The sequence below is a fragment of the Pteropus medius genome, unplaced genomic scaffold (genome assembly GCF_902729225.1).
Source record: "Pteropus medius unplaced genomic scaffold, Ma_sr-lr_union100, whole genome shotgun sequence".
In the NCBI taxonomy this organism is placed as follows: domain Eukaryota; kingdom Metazoa; phylum Chordata; class Mammalia; order Chiroptera; family Pteropodidae; genus Pteropus; species Pteropus medius.
In genome coordinates, this window is record NW_024349505.1 from 1399457 (window position 1) to 1422765 (window position 23309).

The window sequence follows — 23309 nt, forward strand, 5'->3', positions numbered from 1 at the left end:
AATGATATTCAAAAAACTGGACATCCCTATGCAAAAAAAAAAAAAGAAGTGAATCTAGACACAACTTACATTTCTTGTAAAAATTAACTCAAAATAGATCATAGACCTAAATGTAAAATGTAAAACTATAAAAGTCCTTGAAGATAACATAGAGGAGAAAATATAGGTAACCTTCGCTTTGGCAATGATGTTTTGGATCTAACACCAAAAGCACAATCCACGAAAAAAAAAAACTGGTAAGTTGATCTTTATTAAAACGTAAAACTGCTCTGTAAAAGACGCTGTTAGGAGAATGAAATGATAAGCTACGGACTAGGAGAAAATATTTGCAAAACGCACATCTAATAAAGGACCGATATCTAAAATACATAAAGAACTCTTAATACTCAATGATAAGAAAATAACCCCATTAAAAATGAGCCCAAGACCAAAGAAGATATACAAAGGGCAAATAAGCACATGAAAAGTTGCTCCACATCAAACATCATAGGAAACTGCAAATTACAGCAATGAGATATCACTGCACACCTATTAGAATGGCCGAAATCCAAAAAATTAACACCAGATGCTGTAGAGAACATGAAGAAAGGGAACACTCAATCATTAGTGATAGAAACGCACAATAGTACAGCTACTTTGGAAGACAGTTTGGCACTTTCTTACACAACTAAACATACTCCTACCATACGATCTAGCAATCACACTCTGGTATTTTCCTAAGGGAGCTGGAAACCTATGTCCAAACAAAAACCTGCACATGCATGTTTACATCAGCTTTACTCATAACTGCCAAATCTTAGAAGCAACCAAGATGTCCTTAGGTAGGAATGGATAAACTGTAGTGAATTCATACACTAGTATATTATTCAGGAAAAAAAAAAGAGCTATCCAGCCACAAAAAAAACATGGAAGAAACTTAGATGCTTATTGGTAAGTGAAAGAAGCCAATCTGAAAAGGCTATACATAACATTCTGCAAAAAGCAAAACTACAGGGACAGTAAAAAGATCAGTGGCTGCCAAAGTTTAGGAGAAAAGAAGAGAGGGTTATTAGGAGATGAGTAGGGTATACTTTAGGGCCGTGAAACTATTCTGCCTGATACTATAATGGTAGGTAAATGACATTATGTAAGCCTTAGAACCATACAACATAAAGAGTGAACTCCAAGGTAAACTATGGGCTTTAGGTAATAATATCAATATTGGTTTGTTCAGTCTAACAAATGTACCACACAAATACAAGATGTTAATAATAGGGGAAATTGCATATGTGTACATATGTCAGAGAAGGGAGAAAAACGTAGCAACTCTGTACTGTATGCTCAAATTTTTTGAAGTAGCTGAATAGAACCTGAATGAGAAGTATGTGGTAGTTAATTATAATATCCTCTCTATTTTTTATCGTATCTGAAATGTTTATGGTAAAATTATTGAAAATTTTTAATAAAATAAAATCCTAGTTAGAAGACTATTTATATTTACATTTTAAATTGTTAAAAGAAGTATGTGCTCAATGAGTATTATATAGCAATATTAGGCTTTTCAAAAAATAAACAATGTTACTTCAAACAATATAGTCAATAAAATTAACATTAAAAGTCCTCGTTTTAAGGTTTTGGGGGTTTTTTATTTGTTTGTTTTTAGAAAATTCTTCTAGGCATGTTTTTACTTTTATAAATCTGGAATTTTCATCTTGGCTTTTTTTTCCCCATGAGAACAAAACTAGTTCTGTTATTAAAAACTATTACTATTACACAAACAACACTGAAACATTAGTGAAAGATGGGGGGAAGAAATGAAAATCACTAAATCCCCACCACCAGAACAGTCATTTGTATGAATTATCTTCCAATTTATTTGCAGTGCTATTAACAATCGCTACACGGAAATAACTTAAACACAAACTCCCCTAAGGCCAACCTAAACTTTCCATTCACTTCAGGTCCTGAGCAAAATAATCAATTTAATTTTGTCAGATCATCTAATTTCTGAGTAATCAGTAAAGGCCAGTGAACTGAATTAAGGGGTGATTTGTCTGGATTTCCCAGTCTCTCACACACTAGGTCATCTCCCCATGTGGACAGCAACCATGATGTGACCTCTGGGGTAGGTTCCCAGCACCAGCAGAATCCCAGTGTAGGAAAGCCATGCTATTAGAGCCCATCACAACCAGAGCATGGAGACCATACCCCTCCCAGAAACACAGATGAAGAACAATGGCTTCAAGGCTATAAATGCTGTCTATAGCGCCAGGCCAACTGGGGCATGATGACTCGGCCAACAGCAGGAACTGCACCAGCCAAGTTCATCATAAGAGGCAAGACTGCAGGTGAAATTATGGCCTGGAACAGTGACCAGGATACAGAAATAATAAGTAGTGATGTTGACATACTTTCTCTGATTCCCTTCTTCTCTTTAAAAGCACCTGTCTCTGTGAATTTGAGAGATGACGTCATTTTTTTTTTCTTTGTAAAATAAAAGACTTAGGATGTACAATATCTGAATGATAGGCAGAGCTGGTATAGCCAAGTATCCCTTTGCTGCCAGTTTTACCATCTGTTATTCTGAGCCAACGAGCATGCAGACACACGCACGCACGCACGCACACACACACACTATTGTTCTAAGAGGAGAAAGGAGGAAAGGAGAGAAGGAGGCAGAAATGGGTGAGGCTCCCTGACTGTGAACCCCTATACCAGAACCTGAAGACAAATAGCTTTGTTTGCAACACAAGTTTGACCTCCATCCTGCTGCAGACATACAAACTAAGAAAAATGCTTTATGCTGCCCAGAGAAGGCCAGATGCTAGCTCCTACTGGACTTGATCACTTAAATTCTTCTCAATCCATCTGTTTATTTCCCTAGACTTTTTCTCCTTGTTACCATGGAGACTGATGTTAAATAATTATCATGGCCAAAACTTCCAGCTGAGCTCGAAGTGGATACCTCCAGCAGTCATAGTACTAGTCTGCTATAAAATCCATACCTAACAAGAAACTAACACTGAATATTCAATTATTTTCTGGTAATATTCAATATGGCCAGTATTTCATCAAAAAGAAAAGGACAGCATTAAGAGGTAGATAGAAAAGTAGTTTGGGAAGCAAGAAATCTGAGTTCCTTTGGCTGTGCCCTGAGATTTTTTAAGTTTATTGAGCACCAAGTACATATTCTTACTTTTTTAATTAGTCCAAGGATCTTTCCAATACTTTTTTCAGTAATACCAGTTTTCTTCGAAAGATCTATAGTCCTCTCAATCTACTAAGGAATCACTGTATTCAGTAAGTCACATAAATAAAGTGTGGAGTGAAGCATCATGACTTCCATTCTCTCCGTCACAAACATCATTCATCAAATGACTTACAGCTTTAATCAAGTAGCATAAAATCTATCAAATGCAATGCACATTTAAATATGTTAGATGAAATACTGAGTCATTACTTGCCCAAGAAACTAATTTACATGACAGTTTATCCAATGTAGGATTCACTATTAGTCCGCATTTTGGGGGTATTCTGTACATTTCATATAGAAGCATAATCCTAAATGAGTAATTATTATGCACCACCATATAGATGATTTCAGTTTTATCAAATTCTTGTTCTCTGGAGGATCATTTTTCTTTTCTTCTTTGAAATTCATTTTTAAATATCCTTTCCATGTGTAACTTTAATTTTTCTACTCTTGAGTGTTTAAAAGCATGTCTGATTTATTTATTATTATCTGCAAACCTTATAAGATGATCTTTTGCCCTTTGTTTCAAACTTGCTCACTTAGGTAAATCCTCTTTTTTCTAACAAGCAAGTATGCTCCTCCAAAACTCTAAAATATTCTCAGTAGAATGAAATAAAGACATGGTTTCTTTCAGAAGTATAGGAGTTTGCACAGAAAATATCTGCTTTCAAAAACTAGATAAATTCTATTTCTTGACCTTAATGTCAGTTGCTAGATACAGTGGTTATGACCACTTTCAAGAGCTAAGTACAGTGGAGTTGACCAGGATCTGCTTTGAAGAGTCTCACAGGACTCATGCAATGTACCAGTTGCCAAGAACTCTGCCACCTCAAAACTTCTCTGTGGCACCAGAGAATTGCTCTTTTCCCAAAGCATCTGCCCACTCGCCTCCACAAAAAAAGACTTAATACATGCTAAACAGATACAACTTAACTCATAAAATAGTGTACCTCGTTTTTTTTTACATTTTTTGTAAAAACGCTGTGACCTGTTTTTACACTTTTGACTGACTCACAGTAAAAACTGCATTTTACAATCCAACATTATCTACTCGTTCATGTGTACTTATAAAGCAAAAATAAGTTTCATTAAACAATAGTTCCCTTAATACATTCACTATCGACCTCATTTATTCTTTTTCCTAATACTAGATCAACTCACTAAATGGATTTCAAGAACCCTCCAGGATCACAGCCCACAGTTTGAAAACCATTCGAACATCTGAACACGTAATATCCTACATGAGTGAATCTGAGTGCCAGGATAACACATGTAAAAAGTAAATACTAAATTCATATCAAATTCAAAGTAGTTTTCCTTCCCTCCTTGCATAAAACAAAACCAGGATTGCATCTCCATGGTTTCCTTTTTTGTACTTGTCCTCTATATAACCCAAAATCATCCTCAGATGATAAATGCTTACTGATATTTTTTATTCAACAGATGTCTAAGTGGCTGAAATCCCCTATGAATACTTAATTCTGTAGCACTGAGTATCTTACGAGCTCATCTTGGAATTTTCCTCTCTGGTCCTACTTAAGTTCAGGGGCTGTGTACCAATACCTACTGTCTTTCTATCTTTGATTATTTAATACTTCTTTCTGTATTATTTAATACTTCTTTTTGCTCCACGTTCATTCTCAAAATAACCTTGAGACAGTTAAAAGGTGGGTGGGGGAGTGAGGGAGTTTTCTTATCCTGCCTGAAATTTCTCACGAGACTTAGCTTACAGGAAAAAAAAAAAAAAAGGAACTTTGTTCTACTGACAAAATAAAACTGTTTGCTGAATTTCTATTTTTTGGTGCATTTTTACGATGAAACTCAGCTCACAGTCTAATAATATTATCTCTCCCATAATGAAACATGCTTTAACCTCAAAGTATATAAAACCATAAAAATATAGTTCTATTTCTTATAATGGACATGTAAATCAAGAGAAAGAACAGATACTTCAGAAAATGACGATTAATAAATGAACTAACTAGAAAACTTCTACTGGTTATTTCTTGAGTTGAAAACTTCTACTGGTTATTCCTTAAGTCATGAATTTCATTAATTTCATTAACTGCCTATAGCATTTTGTTGACCCAGGAATCACTAACATTTTTTTATTTACTTATATATAATTAAATTCTGATTTCTTAATTATCTAAGCTTAAAAATATCCTTTGCAATGAACCACAAACAGGTTTTAACTAAAATGCACACATTGAAAAAAATTTTTAAATAAAATGCACACACTACTATAGGCTGGTCATGGCTCATATTCAACACACAATCACTCCACAACACCGACAGACCCAGCACAATTCGAGACACAGAAACCACGATAGATCAAAATACAGGATAGGCTCAGGTCTCCATGTAGCTTACATCTAGTGGACTGTTAGTTTAGGCTAACTTTCAAAGACATTCATAATACCCATTTCCCAGTTCTCTTCTCATTTCTCATTTGTTAACTGCTTTAGTTAATACAAGAAATCAATTTGTTATCCCTGTCATAGTTTGATTCATTTCTGCCTCCATGCTTTTGCCCATGCTGTCCTACACTGCTAGATTCTCTTCCCAAGAAACTAGTCCAATCTGCGAACATCACCCTCCAAGATATGCCAGTCGCAATTTTTCGAGTGACCTCTCAACCATTTAAAACCATCTACTTTTGTTCTTTTCACTTAACTGTGCTCTGCTTAGTTCATAAGCTTTTCAAGAAAAGGAATCATTGCTCCCTGACTCTTACAAGGTCCCTAACAATTGGTATAGTTGTATTTTTCATGGTAGATACTTGGGTAAACCCTATTGACATTTAGCTTTCCTTATTTTGGTATTTTGTTATCACTTTCAATTACGGTTTTAATTTTTTTTAAAAAAAGAAAGAAAATGTTTTAATATGCCCACTAGTAGTGAAAATGGAAATGTGACTATCTAATAAATCAGGATGAACATATACTCTAGAGCCATCGAGAAATGTATTCCTCACTCTTTTGTGATCATCTTCAGATAAACATGTTGCCGAGCAGCAAGTTAAGTAGAACAGGAAATGGGATGGGGAGGGGACGTCCCCTCAAAGGCAGATTATTACTTCTTGTCCCAACCTTACACATTTAAAGACAGTAAAAGTAAAGTTAGTTTGCCCTATTCTCCAACTGGAGACAAGAGTTAAGACTGCACAAGAGTATAATTAATTTGGAACCCAAAGTAAAAGCTAAATAAGAATTATTCAGGTCCGTCTGCTGTAGTTCAACATTACCAGAGGGGAAAAGAATCTGATGAGAAGCCTGGCCAGGCATCTCCTCTCTTCTCTGACTGATGTTCACTACCTCTTCATCAGGCCCAAGAACAATCATTAGCATTAGAAGGCTGTCTGTCACATCTGTTCAACAAAATTCCTTTCACACTAAAATTTTGGAATTCATTTCCCCCTTAGTGATAGAAGAAAGATAAAGGACCCCATCAACTCTGGAAGTAAGAGTTAGTGGGAATGGCTGCTTCGGATGGCAGTGTTACCTCAACTATCACATAAACAAAAACACATACAATGATTTGTAAGTTTTACATATAAGTGGACATAAAATCCAATTCACTATTGATCCTTTGAAATGTTTATATAAAGTTTAGCAGATTTAGGAATGTGAACTGCCATTAACAAAAACCTTTTCACATTGCACTTTTTAAGAATTGACTTCACAGGTAAATAAAATTTAATCCTCTTTAAGCAAATAATTTCATAGCCTCTAGATCATTTAAAACTGCCTGCTAAAAAGATTGTGCCTATTTCCACAAAAACAGGATTTCAGAAATCTTTGCAACATTCTGCCCACTAGGTTACAATGATTTAAATAACAGAAAGCACAGAATATTGATACCATATTACAAAACCATACCTGTTCAGAATGGCGAGAACCCATTAGCCAAATTCTTGCCTTATTCTTTCTTTTTCATTAAAAAAAAATAGATAAGACAGTTGCGGCATAACAATTTTGTTAAAAAGGATGAATAATGAATACAATAAAATTCAAACCACATTAAAAATACAAATCCCATAGATTACCAAAGTAAACAGAACACCAACAAATTTGCTCAAATTTAAGCTTAGCACAGAAAGGCAATGAATACAGCAGATCACTTACAGTAATACACCCAAAGGAACAAAGTGTTGCTGATTCCCTAAAGAAATCCCTGAGGTATAGCCAATAAATAGCTGATGTTTTATTATATCAAATTCCTCTCAACTAAATGCTATAAAATTTCCAAGTATTTTTTAGCAGAAATTAAAGAGAAGCCAAGTTACCATTTTATAGAACTTTTAGAATACTATGTTCCTAGCACAATGCTTGATCCACAGTAGGTGATTAATAATTGCCTAACAAATAAATGGATTTAATTATCTAAATAAATCTATGTGGCAAAGATGGCCATCCCAAATTTAGAGTAGAGGAAACAGCCTCAGAGAGAGTGAAGGAGTCGCCCAAGATTGTATATCGAGTCACATGATCAGGCTCAATTCTCAAATTGGTCTAACTGATGCCAAATTTTACCAGATGGTAGAACTTCCATTTCATGATCTCTGCGTCTCAAGCTTTCTCCTTTTAATCCTGCCCCATCTGCCTCAATATCTGTTACCTCAAATATAATTAGGTCATAGTTTCCTACGAGGAATTATCACAGGAACTAGATTTGCTTCTGATACTTTATAAAACATTACAAAGGAAATCAAACTCACCATAGGTTCTGTGCCTTAACTAATCCTTGCCAGAAATATATTCTCAACATCCTTAAAACCTAAATCTGTTTTCCAGGAGAATCTTTATGGTTATTAATACTAGTTATATTTTAACAGAATACCAGGTATAATTAATGGGTACATTAAAATGGTGTGCTTACTGCAACCAAACGAAACAGCCCAGACTTGAATATGTGTTTTCTGTGATAAACTTGATATGCCATTTCTAAGTGAATTAAAAAGGGAAACTGCTCAAAGAGAACTGGATAAAAGAAGAGAAAGCAAATTAAATAGCCAGAAATTGGGGGGTGGGAAAGCAAGTAGATAAAGGATGTGAAGACTATAAATTAAGGAAGCTGCTAACAAATTATTTACAGAGAATTGCTAATGGATCGGAAAGAAACGTAATTAAAGAAGGACAAGAAAGACTATCTCAATTTCTGCCTCATCAATTCAGTAATTGTTTAGAGTTTGAGAGCTCATGGCCTCCCAATCCACTCCTCCCTCCTCCCCGCCGCCCCGCCCCCGCACTGGAAAACAGTGAATACACCTGGACTCACAGCTGCAAAGCCCTGTGGGTAATGGGTGGGGAGGGTAAATAGCAAGACTCACTCTCCAACACCTCCCACTAGGTTCTCACTAAACTTCCTTTACCCCACTACTTGGGGTGGGGGGTGGGGGGGTCTTCCTAATAACATCACCCTAGTGCACTTACACACAGCATTCCATTTGGGTAGACTTTACTAAGTTTTTTCACAGGCATATTTTTTTTTCATATAATGACAAAAGCATGTACAAAATTCTGTACCCTGCTTTTCTTTAACTTAGATTTATATCATAAGAGTTATGTTTAATTGCTTAGATAATTACTGTTACAATTTATTAAATTAGTTAAGTCATTTCTAATTATTTTCTATTATAAGTAAACTTTAATTATTTACATAGGTCGAGACCCAGTTTCTAAACTGCATGCAGGAGCACAACAAACTCACAAGAGTGGTTGTTGGTTATTTAAACTTGAGAGAAACACAGCTGAAGTCCTTTACATCTCCTTGGTTAAAACTGGGTCACCAGCAAGGGGTTACCGCAAGTGACTCAACTAATCAAGATTTACCCCTGACCTGGGAGAAGGGCTGTGTTCCTGAACAAACTTAGAATTCTTATTGAAAGAATGAAAAGGCACAGATGCTGGGTAGGAAATTGATATTAACTGCTGTAGAAGTAGCATAATTGAGATCATTTTATCAGTGCATATAAACTCTTTAAGGTTCTTAAGATACATTACTAATTTACAATGCTTTTAGCAGCAGCATAATGAAAGGAAGAGTCTTAGACCTTGATAAGAAAAATGCATTTAAAAAAATCTTTTAATTTAATAGGTAAAAAGTAGATAATTTTTATATTCATTTGCATTTCTCATTTATCATTTAGTTACTCAACTGTATTTTGTCTAGTGCTCACTTATCTACTCTTCTTCTTCCCCTATTTTTCTTATAGATGCTAACCATTTGGCAATAGATAAATATTCATCACCAACTTAGATCTATTGAGAAATGTTTCTCATTGGACAATATGAACACCTACATTCAAGAGGTAAAAAAAATTCTGAAAGACTGAGAAGAAAAAGTTGGAAAGCTGATGAAAAGATTTATGTAAGAGAATATGACTTCACAGAAGACAAGGAAGAAGCAGCTTCAGGAAGCAAAGAATGGCCAACAGGGTCAAATACACAACAGTCCAGTAAATTGATAACTATAGTGTCCTTTGGATTTGACAAGTGGTTACTAGAGTCCTAAGCTTTAGAATATCTCTGTGCTAAATTTTCACAAACTCAACATAACCATGTATTCAACAGTTACCTGAAAATAAATACGTACCTGGCAAAGTACTAGACAAACAAAGAGACACAGAACATAGAGGAATGTGGGCTAGGCGTGTGTGCACATGTATAATTTGAAAAGACTGGAGCAGCAGGGTAACTAGAACAACTGAGTGCCTAAAGCCAAAAGATGCTTTAAGGGTGTCGCTCCATAGTGTAATGGTTAGCACCTCTGCTTTACACGCAGGAGGTCCTGGGTTCGCACCCCAGGTGGAGTCAGGGACCATATCCCAGGTGCGCCAGGCCGCAGGAGTGTGCCGAGGTGCCAGGCCCAGGGGGGCAAGTCATGGCAAGCACGTGGGAGATGTGCCAGAGATCCAGTTCTTAAAAGGAGAGGGCAACATCCTTAGGTCAGGGGTGGAATTCAGGGGAGAGGGGACTTAAGCAGGAGGGGGAGATGCTTTAAGGGACTAGTCTCCTCTCTGACTAATAAGTAAATTCAGTTTTTATAATATATAAAAGATGAAGTGATTTATAATTCCTAAATACTAAGAAACATGCAAGAACTGTTATCCATGTTAAGAAAATGAAGCATTCTAAATATGTGAGCCTGAAAAAGCCTTAAAAATAGTTATTTCTGATTTCCAGTTCAGTGGATACTGCAGCTGCACTCCAGTAACAGGATATGTTGGGGGTCTCCAAACTCTGTGTCACAATGTACATACCGCAGGCTTCAATTCAAAATAAGGGATGAATGCAGATTTTAGGCAGGAAAAATCCTTTAAAAGATGAAAGTCTTTTTCGATCACATAGCTGATACATGATCCAATTTCCTTTTGGTGAACTGTAGCAAACTGCAGATGTTTCTTCACTCAAAATGTAACCCTCTCTGGCTTTACTTACATTTTGCGTGTACACTGCTTTAAATTACTTACATATAAGTACCATCTTCAATCTGAGAACTGTTAGCCATAAATATGCTAATAATAAAAAATATGTCAAAGCAAGGAAAATATTTGATATAATGGTATAAATTTATATATGATATATATATAATTGTATTTATATTTTAAGTGTGGTCATGTGGACATAGAAGCTTAAATGAAAAATAAAAGTTTAATATCACAGAAAGGCATAGAAAATGTTTCCCATTTTAAATATTTTTAATACTGAGGTTACTTCCTTTTTTCTGTTGAAAGATACAGTGTGATTATAATATTGACCAATTGCTGATTTTTATATACCAGCAACTATGTTAAGTACATCTCACAAGAAACTTAATCCTTATGAAAAATAGTATTATTATTATTATCTGCATTGTGAAAATGAGAAAACCAGGGCTTAAGGAGAATGACTTACTAAGGCCACTAAGTAAGCGGCCAACGCACACGCGCACATACGCACACACATGCACGCATGCATGCACACGCGCGCGCGTGCACACACACACACACACACACACAAACACACAATCTAGTACAGTGCTTGAAATGTGGTAGGTGATCCCTAACAGTTTCCTGAATAGATGTGAGTGGATGAAGAATGAATATTTACATTCTCATATGAGGCCCCTAAACTATGTCGACGAATATAGAGGTATGTACAAGCTACTCTAGGAAAGAGAAAAGGTTGTCTAAAGGAGATAAAGGGTGCACATGGTACCTACGAAATCCTAACACCACGCAGTAACACACACATTATACAATATTAGCAGCATGCTCTCAGTAAATGTAAACCCAGAAGAACTTGGCTCTGTCTGTTCTCTATTACCAAGGCATAGAACAGTATTTGACATATAGCAAATGCTGAATATCTCTGCCGAATGAATATGTGAAGAAATATTCCATTCTTTTCCTTCTCCATCACACTTGTTCTTTGCACTTTCTCCTTGTTTTCTCCTCTCCACTCCTCCTGCCACTCTCTGCACATATGTAAAAATTCCTATTGTCCTATATTTACATTATGAAATATTAAATACTTATCCATGGATAATGAAAATGAAAAGTACATGGAAATGTTTCTTCCTAAATCCACCAAGTAACTGTTTTCTCCAAAAAATATAAAAGCCAAATCTGAATTTGTTATGGGAAGTTATAACTTGGCTTTAAATATACATATAGCTCTCAAAGTGCTTCTCATCATAAAAAATGTAAAGTAAATGCTTATAAACCTATCAAGTTTCTGTTTATAATGGTGAGTTCCAACACAGAGTTACCATATGACCCAGCAATTCCATGCCTCAGGATATATCCAAGGAAATGAAAACATACAGCCATGCAAAATCAGGTACATCAATGTTTGTAGCATTATTCGTAATAGCAGAAAGAGAAAAGGAAATAACCAAATTATCCATCAAATCATAAATTGATAATAAAATGTGGTGGTATATCCGCACGATTGAATATCTGCCAATAAAAAAGAATAAAGTACCAATATATGCTAAAATACAAACGAATCTTGAAAACATGCTAAGTGAAAGAAATCAGTCACAGAAAACCACAGACTATATAATTCCATTTATACATAAAGTCCAAAATAGGCACATCTATAGAAATAGAAATGTTAGTAATAACTGCTAGAGCTAGAGAAGAGAAAGAATGAAGATGACCACTAATGAATGGGTACAGGATTTCTTTTAGGGCATTGAAAAACTACATAGTGATTCCAAAATATATAAAGAATAAACACAACTCAAAGCAAAACAAACAAACAATCTGATTAAATATGGTCAGAGTACCAGGACAGACATTTTTCTAATGAAGGCATACAAATGGCCAACAGGTACATTAAAAAAAAAGAAAAGCTCAACATCACTAATCATCAGAGAAAATCAAAAAACCACAATAATGAGATATCACCACATCTAGACTGTTGATTATCAAAAAAAAAACAAGAAATACAAGTTATGGCAAAAAAAAAAGTGTGAGCAAGGATGTATAGAAAAGGGAACACTTGTGCACTGTTGGTGGGAATGTAAATTGGTTTAGCTACCATGGAAAACAGTATGGAGGCTCCTCAAAAAAATTTAAAATTGAACTACCATATAATCCAGCAATCCTACTTCTGAGTATATATCCAAAGAAAATAAAAACAGGATATCAAACAATTATGTACAGGCCTATGTCCACTGCAGCGTTATTCACAATAGCCAAGATATGAAAACAACCTAAGTGTCCATCAACAATAAATGGATGGAGAAGATGTGAGGATATATATATAATATATATATTACATATAATGAAATATTATATATATAATGAAATATTATTCAACCATGAGAAATAAGGAAATCCAGTCATTTGTGAAAACATGGATGGACCATGGGGGCATTATGCTAAGTGGAATAAGCCAAACAGAGACAGACAAATACTGCACTGGTGGTTGTCAGGGGCTAAAGTATATAGGAAAAACAGGGAAAGGTTGGTAAAAGGTACCAACTTTCAGCTATAATATAAACAAGGAATGAGATAACACAAAACATCATGACTACAGTTGATAACACTGCATTATATAATTGAAATTTGCTAAGATTTAAGTTAAATGTTCTCATCAAAAGAAAAAAATATGTGAGGTAATGGATCTATTAATTAACTAGCTGGTGGGACTTCTTTTCACAGTGCATTCGTATATCAAATCACGTTGCTGATTTACACTTTAAATATCTTAGAATTTTATTTGTCAATTATACCTCAATAAAGCTGAAAAAAAAATTTTAAAGTAAAATTGGATGGTGATGATGGCTGCGCAAACCTGTAAGCATATGAAAAAAACACTGAATTATACATTTTTAAAAGAATGAATTTTATGGCAGTAAACTATATGCCTCGATAATGTTGCTTAAAAAATGAACGGCATTTTAAAAGAAGGCATTCCCACACAATGAAAATCAGCACTCTGAAATAGCATAACATAAATGAAAATAACATACATGGAATTGTACCAATGATTTATGTTGTTTCCTATTTGTAACAAATCATTGGTACAATTTCATTTTCTTGGCAATATCTCTTGTACTTGAACTACTAAATATTATTGTCAATGCTGAAGAGAAAATTCATTCTTTAATACAAATATCAATTCCTTAATTAGCCTGCTATTATTAATCTCATTCTGGCAAATCTACATAATATGCTACTGGCTTTTTCGCTAAGATATTTGTCTTTGTATACAAAATTTCAGAATTGGTTCCAAAACTAAGTGATTAGTGACAACCTAATCACTTCTGCATCTCCAAACATTAGTTTGACACAACTTCCTATAAGTCCAGTCATAAAGGACACTAACGAAAATGTATCATGTATCTGGCTCCAGTGTCCCAAAAATTTGGTATCAACTCTCATGGAGCTAACTTGTCAGGGATAAAAACAGGCGAGTAATCAAATCATCAAAATAAAATGTGACAAATGCCATGTGTTTTTACAAAATCATAAAATCTCAAATGTTGAAAGGTTCTTAAAAAGAGAGCTAAATTATTCCACAGAAGCAATGGCTTACTCTCACCACAAGCCATGCTCATGATACCAAGCAATGACACATGATCTACAGCTCTCATTTCAACATTAAATATATTGCTCTCCCCATATAAGGTGCACTTGTCCTGGTAAGGTAAAGATTTTGCTTAGAAAAGTCACTTACATCCTTTTTTGAATAAAATATGGTGGTGGTTATTTTCTATAACTCTCGTCTAGTTTTGCTTCTTCGATCCAATATTATCTCAACATTGGATGAGAAAATTAATATTTAATACCAAGTACCATCCATCGTGCTAGACACTTTACATGTTATCTTATTCAATTCTGCAAATATGCATATGAAATAAATATTATTCCATGTTATAGACAAAGAAAAACCACAAAAGAAGCCAAGTGACTTGCTCACAGCCATGTAGCTGGTCAGTGGCAGAACTGGGTTTGGAAAGCACTGCTCTGCTTCTGAAGTTCAGGCTCTTTCTCCTGTACCAGGCTGGCTGCTGTTAATATTGAATCTTTCATGAACCTACCTAACATTAAAGTGTTATAATGACTCAATATTAAATGTTGCTAGATGATGCTAAACTAGCTACAGAGCAACTGTTGTTTCTCCCAGCCAGATTTAATGTTCAGATCATCAAGTGGGATTAGCTTAAATTAATATATGTTCTGACAGAAGTGCAAAACAAAATCTCAAAAAACCAAGTCTAAGCCATAACCTAAGGACTTAAAATGGGAAGAGTATCTTGCAACTGACTTCTTGCTTCTGCATCCTGTTCCATCCTCTCTCATCTCTCATCAGTAGATGTCACCAAATATCACTCTTAGACAGCCTTGAATATCCATAGGATTCTAATTTCCATTAGAATGGTATGAGGAACCAAGGCAATAACGGGAAGAAAAAAGACATGCACCCAACAGAGCTTAAAACTAACAATCCTAGAAGCTTTCACTCACTTGCTCCTATTCTTGTTCAGGGATATTCAGGATTTGTATTTTCTTTTGTTAACTGCTGAAGCTGGCCTTTTCCAACCCTTGATTCACTTTCCATACTGATCCAAAAATCCAGATTTACTGTTCATTGTTCCCTATTTTCCCCAGCATCAGGGAAGAATTCTCCTTAAGCTCACTCACATATCCCTTAAGAAATGTTTTTTCTTTTCTTTCTTTTTTTTAAATTTTATTTTTTATTTATTTATTTATTTATTTTTTTACTAATCCGTTTTGTCTTTAGAGTATCATCCAAATATCCTCTCTTGGTGATTCTGACACCAATTCAATCATATCACCTTCCCTGGATCAAATAGCTACTAGACTCAATTTCATTTTCTCACTGAGCCAACTGAATCTTCCTTCTCAATTCTTAATTAAATGTTCTTTTTTTCCCATAATTCCCTGCTCCCAGACCCTCCAGCAATGCCCTACAGATCTTACCATTTTCTTTTCTCACCTCTCAACCTCTGGGATGATCTCACCTCAAACATAATTACATTTGGAAAACATTTATGCAGCGTAAAAATCTTTTAGGACAGTGCTTTTTCTAAGCCACTGTCTGCTTTCAATGCAGAAACCAATGTGGAAAAAAGATCTCTCATTTGCAGTTTGGCCTGTTATATTCTGTGAAACTGCCCACTTCTGATAAGTGCAAGTTGTGACCATCATTTTTAATAACTTTTATAGACCACTGACCTGAGCCAGCATAACTAAAGCACCAGCTATGTCAATAAAGTCTCTAAATCTATGCTGCCTGTTCATAAACTCTAAATGCCAGTCTAATGCTTTCTTGGTTCCCAAATCATAGATTATTTACTTGTTTAAAAGAAAAAAGCTAAATCAAAACCATGCCACATTTTCTAATCCTTTCCTACCAAATTGATTTAATTTGCAAGACAAGCCCATGCTTAACATACAATTAAAGTATTTTCACTTCAATAAACTTGTTTCTAAAGAATGATAATAACATTAACAAGAACCTGTTAAAGTCTTGAAAAAAAGCTGAAATTTTTAAAATTATAATGATTCTGCCTAAAGCAAATGAAAATATTGCATTGTTATGCTGTTATGCATTTTTTCCATTGACCTGATGCTATTCCTATTTTTGATGAAAATAGAGTCTGAGACAAATAACTTGTACCTATGCCACTGAAATTCTGAGTCCTGATGCTGACTGCTGTCCCCTGGGTTACCCGGTTTTAACAGTACAACCAGGCCAGGGCAGTTACATATGAAACCTGGTGGGATCGATATTAAAGTGCAAACTTGTAATCTATTCCCTGGCTCATTCACTCCGCAGATATTCAAAACTCTCCTTCATATCATGCTCTTCTTAGTAAAACATAGATTGGTTCACGGTCAGCAATTACTGAGTGTCTGTGATTCAGAGCTGATTAGAATACAGATATCCTTGGCACCTAGAAGTTTATATTCAAAAGAATAAGTAAAATCTAACAAACAGAAGCACACGGGAATATGCCATGTGACTACGGAGGCATAGACTGGAATGATACATCTACATGTGAAAGAACGTCTTGGATTGCTGACAACACCAGAAACTATACAACCTTGCCTCTTGTAGTTTCTGGTGTTGTCAGCAATCCAAGAGCCTTCAGAGGGAGCATGGCCCTGACCTCACCCTGGTTTTGGACTTCTGGCCTCCAGAACTGTGAGAGAACACATTTATGTTGTTTTAAGCTAGGGGGATAATGATTTCATATGCACAGAGAGAGAGAGAGAGGTATTAGTAAAGGCAGAGAAAATCAAATTTAAGATACTGTGGGCATAGAATTGTAGGACTAACCAAATATTAGGATCCCAGTGGAGTACAAAACCTCCAATTTAAAACTGAAGTAGACGGAAACAGAAAGAGTTAGAAGGGCTCAGATGTTTCTCTCTAAGATGACCAGGTGGATACGAATATAATTGAACAAATGAGAACACAAAAAGAACATGGTGGAGGAGAAAGAAGAACTTTGTTTTGATATATTGAGTCCAAGGTGCCTGCAGCACATCCAGATGGTGGTAGGTAGTAGACTGGTGAAAATCAGACCCAGGGCTCAGAAAAATGAGGTCAGAGCTGGAACCCTGGGAGCAGATGTTATCACACAAGGAAAGCGAACAGTAAAAGGTCTAAGGAGAATCCTTGCATACCAGCAACATTTCAGAGAATAGAGGAAATAACTGAAAATCTAAGAGGAACTCAGCAATATTGCATACAAAGAAAAAGATGCAATGATGAAGCTGGAATCCAAAGAAAGTAAAAATCATGTTAGAAATGATCTCCTAAGGAAAACCATGATTGACAAGCAGTCAGTATAACCTTTTAAAAATTCCTGCCTATGACCTCCCATGTTGACAACATTTTTTCATGAGTATACAGCTTTCCCAAATCTTCTCCAAATAGTGTGCCCCTTAAAAAGTCACCCCTATTATCTCTTATGTTGACAATTTTTAATTGTCCCTCAAATTTTCCGCAACTAACTTTTAAAACAGTTGGAAGCCTAATCTCTTATCCCTTTGATCCTCCAGGGTCACATAATAACTTTTTCATGGAAGACATACAAAGTCTGGTACAAGTTCCAAAACCATATTTAAATTGTTTTCACAACTAATTTTTATTTGCTTCTCCTTGCTAATACCTCCCACCACCATCACCACTACTCCTTTCTTTTTGTAGGGGGAGGGGGGAGCTTATCTTTCATTCAGACATTTTAAGGAATAAGAAAATTACATAAGAGAAAATTAAAATTAAAAAGAGAAAATTCTCACCATAGCAAAGGAAAATCAATTTACATAGCTTCCATCTGAAAAGAGATAATAACACTATACAGAACATTCATTTCTATTAGCAGCTTATCACTCCCCTCCACACACAAACACATGCCAGTTTTCTAAATTAAATCATCACTTTTCCTGTGTACTAAAGAGAGAACCAAAGCTGGGTCTCTCATTTGGATAAGCTCCAGTAGATGTTTACACACAAGGGAATACTATTTGGCTTGTTTATCATATACTAGCAAGCCGTATTGCCGTATAGATTTGTGTGAGGAAATATCACAGAAATTCCATTACTGAGAAATGTGTCTGACTTCCAAATGAAAGGGTGTCATTTTGTGTCTGCCCATTTTTTCCCAGATAAAGCCAAGATCTGGAAGAATACTATCAATGTAGCAAAGTGATGTACATGGTCCTTTTTTCCCAACTTTTTTTCATACCACCTGATACTGTCCTTGACAAAATACAAGAAGCTCTCCATTATACCCAATAATCACCTAAATCAGATAAAGCAACATAAAAAATGTCATATTTTGACATTTTTAAAATACCACTAGGAATGGAGATTTTTTACCAGAAATTAAAAAATAAAAAATCTATAATAATTAACATAAAATAATCTAGGCTATTAGTCTTAGCTTAGCCTATGTTCCCACTAAGTTCCATGTAAAAATTATAATTAGACAAATTACTCTCAAATGAAATATTCAAAATCCTAGAAAATTCGGGTTTATATTTTCTTCTTTTATACATACATGCTTCTTCAACAAAGGAAAAAGAAAAACTGGCAGATGATCAGCTGCTAAAATCACATTCCTTACACAGTATTGTACATGTATGTTTTGCCTGTCGTAACACTTTCTTCAGCATTATAACGGGATTCTTGATGATAATATCAGAATACTGCAGATATGGACGATGGCATACTCTGATTAACTGAAACATTGCAGTTAAATGTAATCCTGTAGCGAAAAATCCATATTAACAGAAATATCCAGGCCAAAGACAAAACTGTTAAAATAACAACATTTCTAGTGACTCTCGTTTTATCATCCTGTCCCTTTGCCTTTGCTTCAAGGGCCATTAAGCTTAACAAATATTATGAAAGTCACTCCGCTTATACAAAACCTAGCCATTAAACTCAGAATATGACATCTGCAAAAAGTGAAGCACAGACACCATGCACTAGAGAGCCAAGTGCTCAGCAACTGGTTTGAATTTTTGGAATGAAAGTCAGCAAAAAGCAGGTAGCAAGTCCTTGGTGGAGGAGGCCAGATCCAGTGCGGATACACTATAAGGATTTTTAGGTGCTAGGAAGAGGAAAAAGGAAGACTGGTGGAGCTGCGAGCTGAGACTGGTGGGTGGCAGGTGGAGACACTGGGAGGCCGGCACCTGCCTAGAAGGCTGAAATGAGCAGAAATTACCATCCAGCCAGCAGAGATGGTTGGGCCAGAACAGGTGGCAATCAGCTATGGCAAGAAACAATATTCATAAAAGAGATTCAAGACTAAATACCCGCCTTTCCTTCACTCCTTCTCATCTGTCCATAATAAACATTTCATTGTTGCATAATATTTACTGAATGTGGCTTAATAATCTGAAATTTTTAATCTAATATTTTTCTATAAATCTAGAGAAAAGAGTTGTCACCTTCTATGTATGCATTACTTGAATAAAATTGTACTTGGCACCAAAGCAATACTGAATGTAAGCTTTATTATCATTTTTCTTATGTCATTTGAGTAATGCTTAAGCATCATCAACACAACTTACATTGTGCTCTAAGAAATGTTTATAATTGCAAGGATGTTGGTTAAAGCAGCTTTTCATTGACTTAAAAGTTGAGTAGTTATCTAAGTTTTTTGTACTTTCAGAGTACTTTGATCATAACTGTAATAGGAGGCAGTGCAAAAGCTGGTTGGTTATTGGTAAGCCCTTCTTCTCCACTAGGCAGGAAACATTTTCTGTTCTCTCAGCAACCAATTCCCTGGACTTCTAACAGGACAGCCCCTCAATTAGTACTACCTGCTGAAAAAGGAAAACCAAAGAAATAAAGATTCTTACTGTTAAAAGGCACCTATTAAGCTATTGCAGAGAATCAGGAACGGTAGACGGAAGTACTCAGCCAGCCCAATTTAATTCCACTTTGATGAGCGCCAAGGTTCCCATTTAAATTAACACGAGCATAACTGCTTTTACTTGTACATGTCCCTGAGGCAGAACCTTAAAGCACCACATTCCTAATCTACCAGTTTCTAAAATTAATTACAGTTCATTTGAAAGATACAGTTACTTCTACTCATTTAACTCAAATTCTAAAGACTATAAGAACCAAATAAATGGTTAAAGCAATTCTACATCCAACTTTGATTAGGCTGCCCAGCTAAACAAGCAAAAGGACCCTCTGTGGAACAAGCAGCAGTGTAGCTTTTGCAGGTAAAGGAGAATTTATGAGTTCCATTTTAAATAAAATCTGGGTGCAAATTTAAATACCAAAAAATAGCCTAAAATTACTTCTCAATAAAAGTTGAAGAATGATCAAGTAACAGCGCAATAACTAGAAAGGCTTTCAAATTTCTTGTCTTTTTTCTTCCCTTTTACTTAACTCCTTCTCTGTGCCACCAAAAACTGGTAGCAAAGTGAGTTCTGAACATACACACAAAATAATGACTGGCTTAAAGTAAAAAAACAAATGAAACCTGGCTAAAGGTTAAGCTGGTGAAACACAGCAAATGGAAGGCAGGTTCCAGGAACACCTCACCCTTTCCAAGACATTTCAATGTAGCCTTTGCATTTATGGTGTTCTTTTACTATAAATGACTGTTTAATCTCCTGATCACCGGAACACCAAGGCAGTGTACTTCAAAATGGGGTCTGTGACCGCTGAGGATAGAAACCTTTAAGAAACTGTGTGCTTCCCTCTTGCTATTCTCTTAATTAACTGCATATTCTACATCGACTTATGAACAACCAACTTCTACCACTCAAATTACATTCCCTTCTTGTGTTATGGATCACTTGTGCCAGGAACTACTGCTTTAAGAACAGAGGCAATATGACCAATAAATAAATAAAGTTTGTGATTGAAAGAAGGCCATCATCAGGGCAAGAGATTTTGAAGAACTACAGTTTCAGTTGGAAAAAAATAGTGAGAAAATGAATCATCAACACACAAGATATTATCAGCAGTCTTTACAGACAGGAAATTTTGTTTCAGCAAAACATCATCATCCATTAGATTAATTAAACATAGTTGAAAAGTTTTCTATTGGTTTCACAGTATCCTTTATATTTAATTTGTAAATCAATTTGCTTTTAAGATTGCATGAATAGACATAAGAATTATAGTTTCATGCTTGGACATATTTATTTAACTACCATAATAAAAAATTAAATCTATATTAGAGTCCATTAAGATTATTGTTTCCTATAAAAAGAGCCTGAACACACAAGTTTGAGAATCACTATCCTAAAGGCAGAGGAAACAGTTGACTAGTCTACCTTAGATCAGGAGACCAAAGAGAGACACAGTGATAAGAAAGGAAAGATGGCCCATGTGCTGCAGGGCAGGGTGGAGGAAAGAATGTTGATAAGTTCTCTCCACCCAAACAACTCAATTCAATGAGTATAATTCAATTTCCATCTATTCTTTTTTTTCTTTTTTCTCTTATCTTCTTTCGGGGAAGGAGGGGTAGTTTGTCATTTTTGCAAAGACAAAGTTCTACTTAAAAATGGTTTTTTGAATTCAAAAGACTAGCACCTGTTAAAGAACAAAGTTCATAGAATAACATTTGATGAAAATGGTGATTTTGAGTCATAAGGCATAAACTAAAACCTGATTCACCCGAATCAAATATCCTTGATTATCACTCACCAAACATCTATAAGGCTTGTAACAAAATGTACAAGCAATGTTAGTAGTGAGATTTTTATAGATGTTCTCTAATTTTACAGGAAAGGTAGGACCCAGAGAGTTTAAATTACTTACCAATAATCATACAGCATTTAACAGCGCCAGAACCTAAATGCAGGTGTATGTTAATCCACTTAATTAACTGTCATCCGTTTTCTCAAAGTGGATGTAAATATGAAATTCGATAATTCATTTAAAAATATATATGTATATTCAAGAAACATGTTCTCAAGATTTCTCCATTTATGAATGAAAGAACAAACCTATAAGAATGGAAATCACCTGATTTTTGCAAAGCTAGATTAAAAAAATCATAATAAAGTATATATTACTAGTAAAATAATGTACATTTCAGAGTTTTTATTCCAGTTATGTATTTTCAACCTTTGAAACGCTAAAATTGATCTTCAGCCGCGTGAGGAGAAATGTCATTTGTAGACAATCTGGCATCTCTAGCAAGAGTAGGCTCAGCATTTAGCACTCTGAGATGGGGAAACTTTTTGAAGAGGCATCCTGCTCTTTAAGAGGCAAAGAGGCTAGTTCTAAGACGTCAAGCAGGATTTGCAAACCAGAAGAAGAGTTCACATTTGTGTATACACAGGATAGAAATAATTGCAGATAAACTATATTTTTCACAAATTAGTAAATATTGCTATAAGTGTAGCCTCAAATACAGAAATTAAGTGAATGTGAGCATAAAACATATTTTCTTTACCCCGGTCAAGTAACATAAGAGAAAAGTAAATGTTCTAGCATTTGGGATGGTTAAAATAAAAAAGGATTTGGGAGCACACTAATTTCAATACATTTTGCTAAGCTCCATCCTTACTATTACTAACACATGGTTCAAAATACACAGCAGATGTTGTCTGTTTCAGGCACACACACATCCCCACCATGTTGTTACTGAGCCTGCACTTGACATATACAATGCTTCCCCTACATTTGTCCTGGGGATTGCTAGATCACTCAAAGGCCTCTTCACCCTATGAAAATACTTGACTCATCCAGCCATGTGACCAGAGATTCCAGGGCTTCTTTCAGTAGCTAAAAGCATTCTGAAGAATCTGTTAGTAGCAAATACATCCTGGAAGAGGTAACATGTTAAGCTTTATCATTTAGTCACTCAATTATCTATCTACAAGAAAAACTCTGGAATTTCTTTTACTGTCCACCCTAGGTCTTATTATTTAAAAGTGAAGATCCAGATCAAGAAGTATGTGGACAGGAGGTGGGAGAAGCCCCTTTACTTTCTACAGAGGATCATCAGAATTTCGGATTGGCCTTTAGTCCCTGAACTCTCACCTTCAGTGACTTGACCAATACCAGATTTACAAAGCAAATGAAAAATTAAGATGCACAAAAACTTGTAAAGAGATAAAATC

The 23309-nt window shown here is 35.3% G+C and overlaps 1 protein-coding gene across 4 annotated transcripts in view; it reads right to left on the reverse strand.

Annotated features, from left to right (window-relative positions):
* The window catches only part of ARHGAP42 (Rho GTPase activating protein 42), a 229197-nt gene that overhangs the window by 205162 nt on the left and 726 nt on the right, over positions 1 to 23309 (reverse strand). The window lies entirely within an intron of this gene.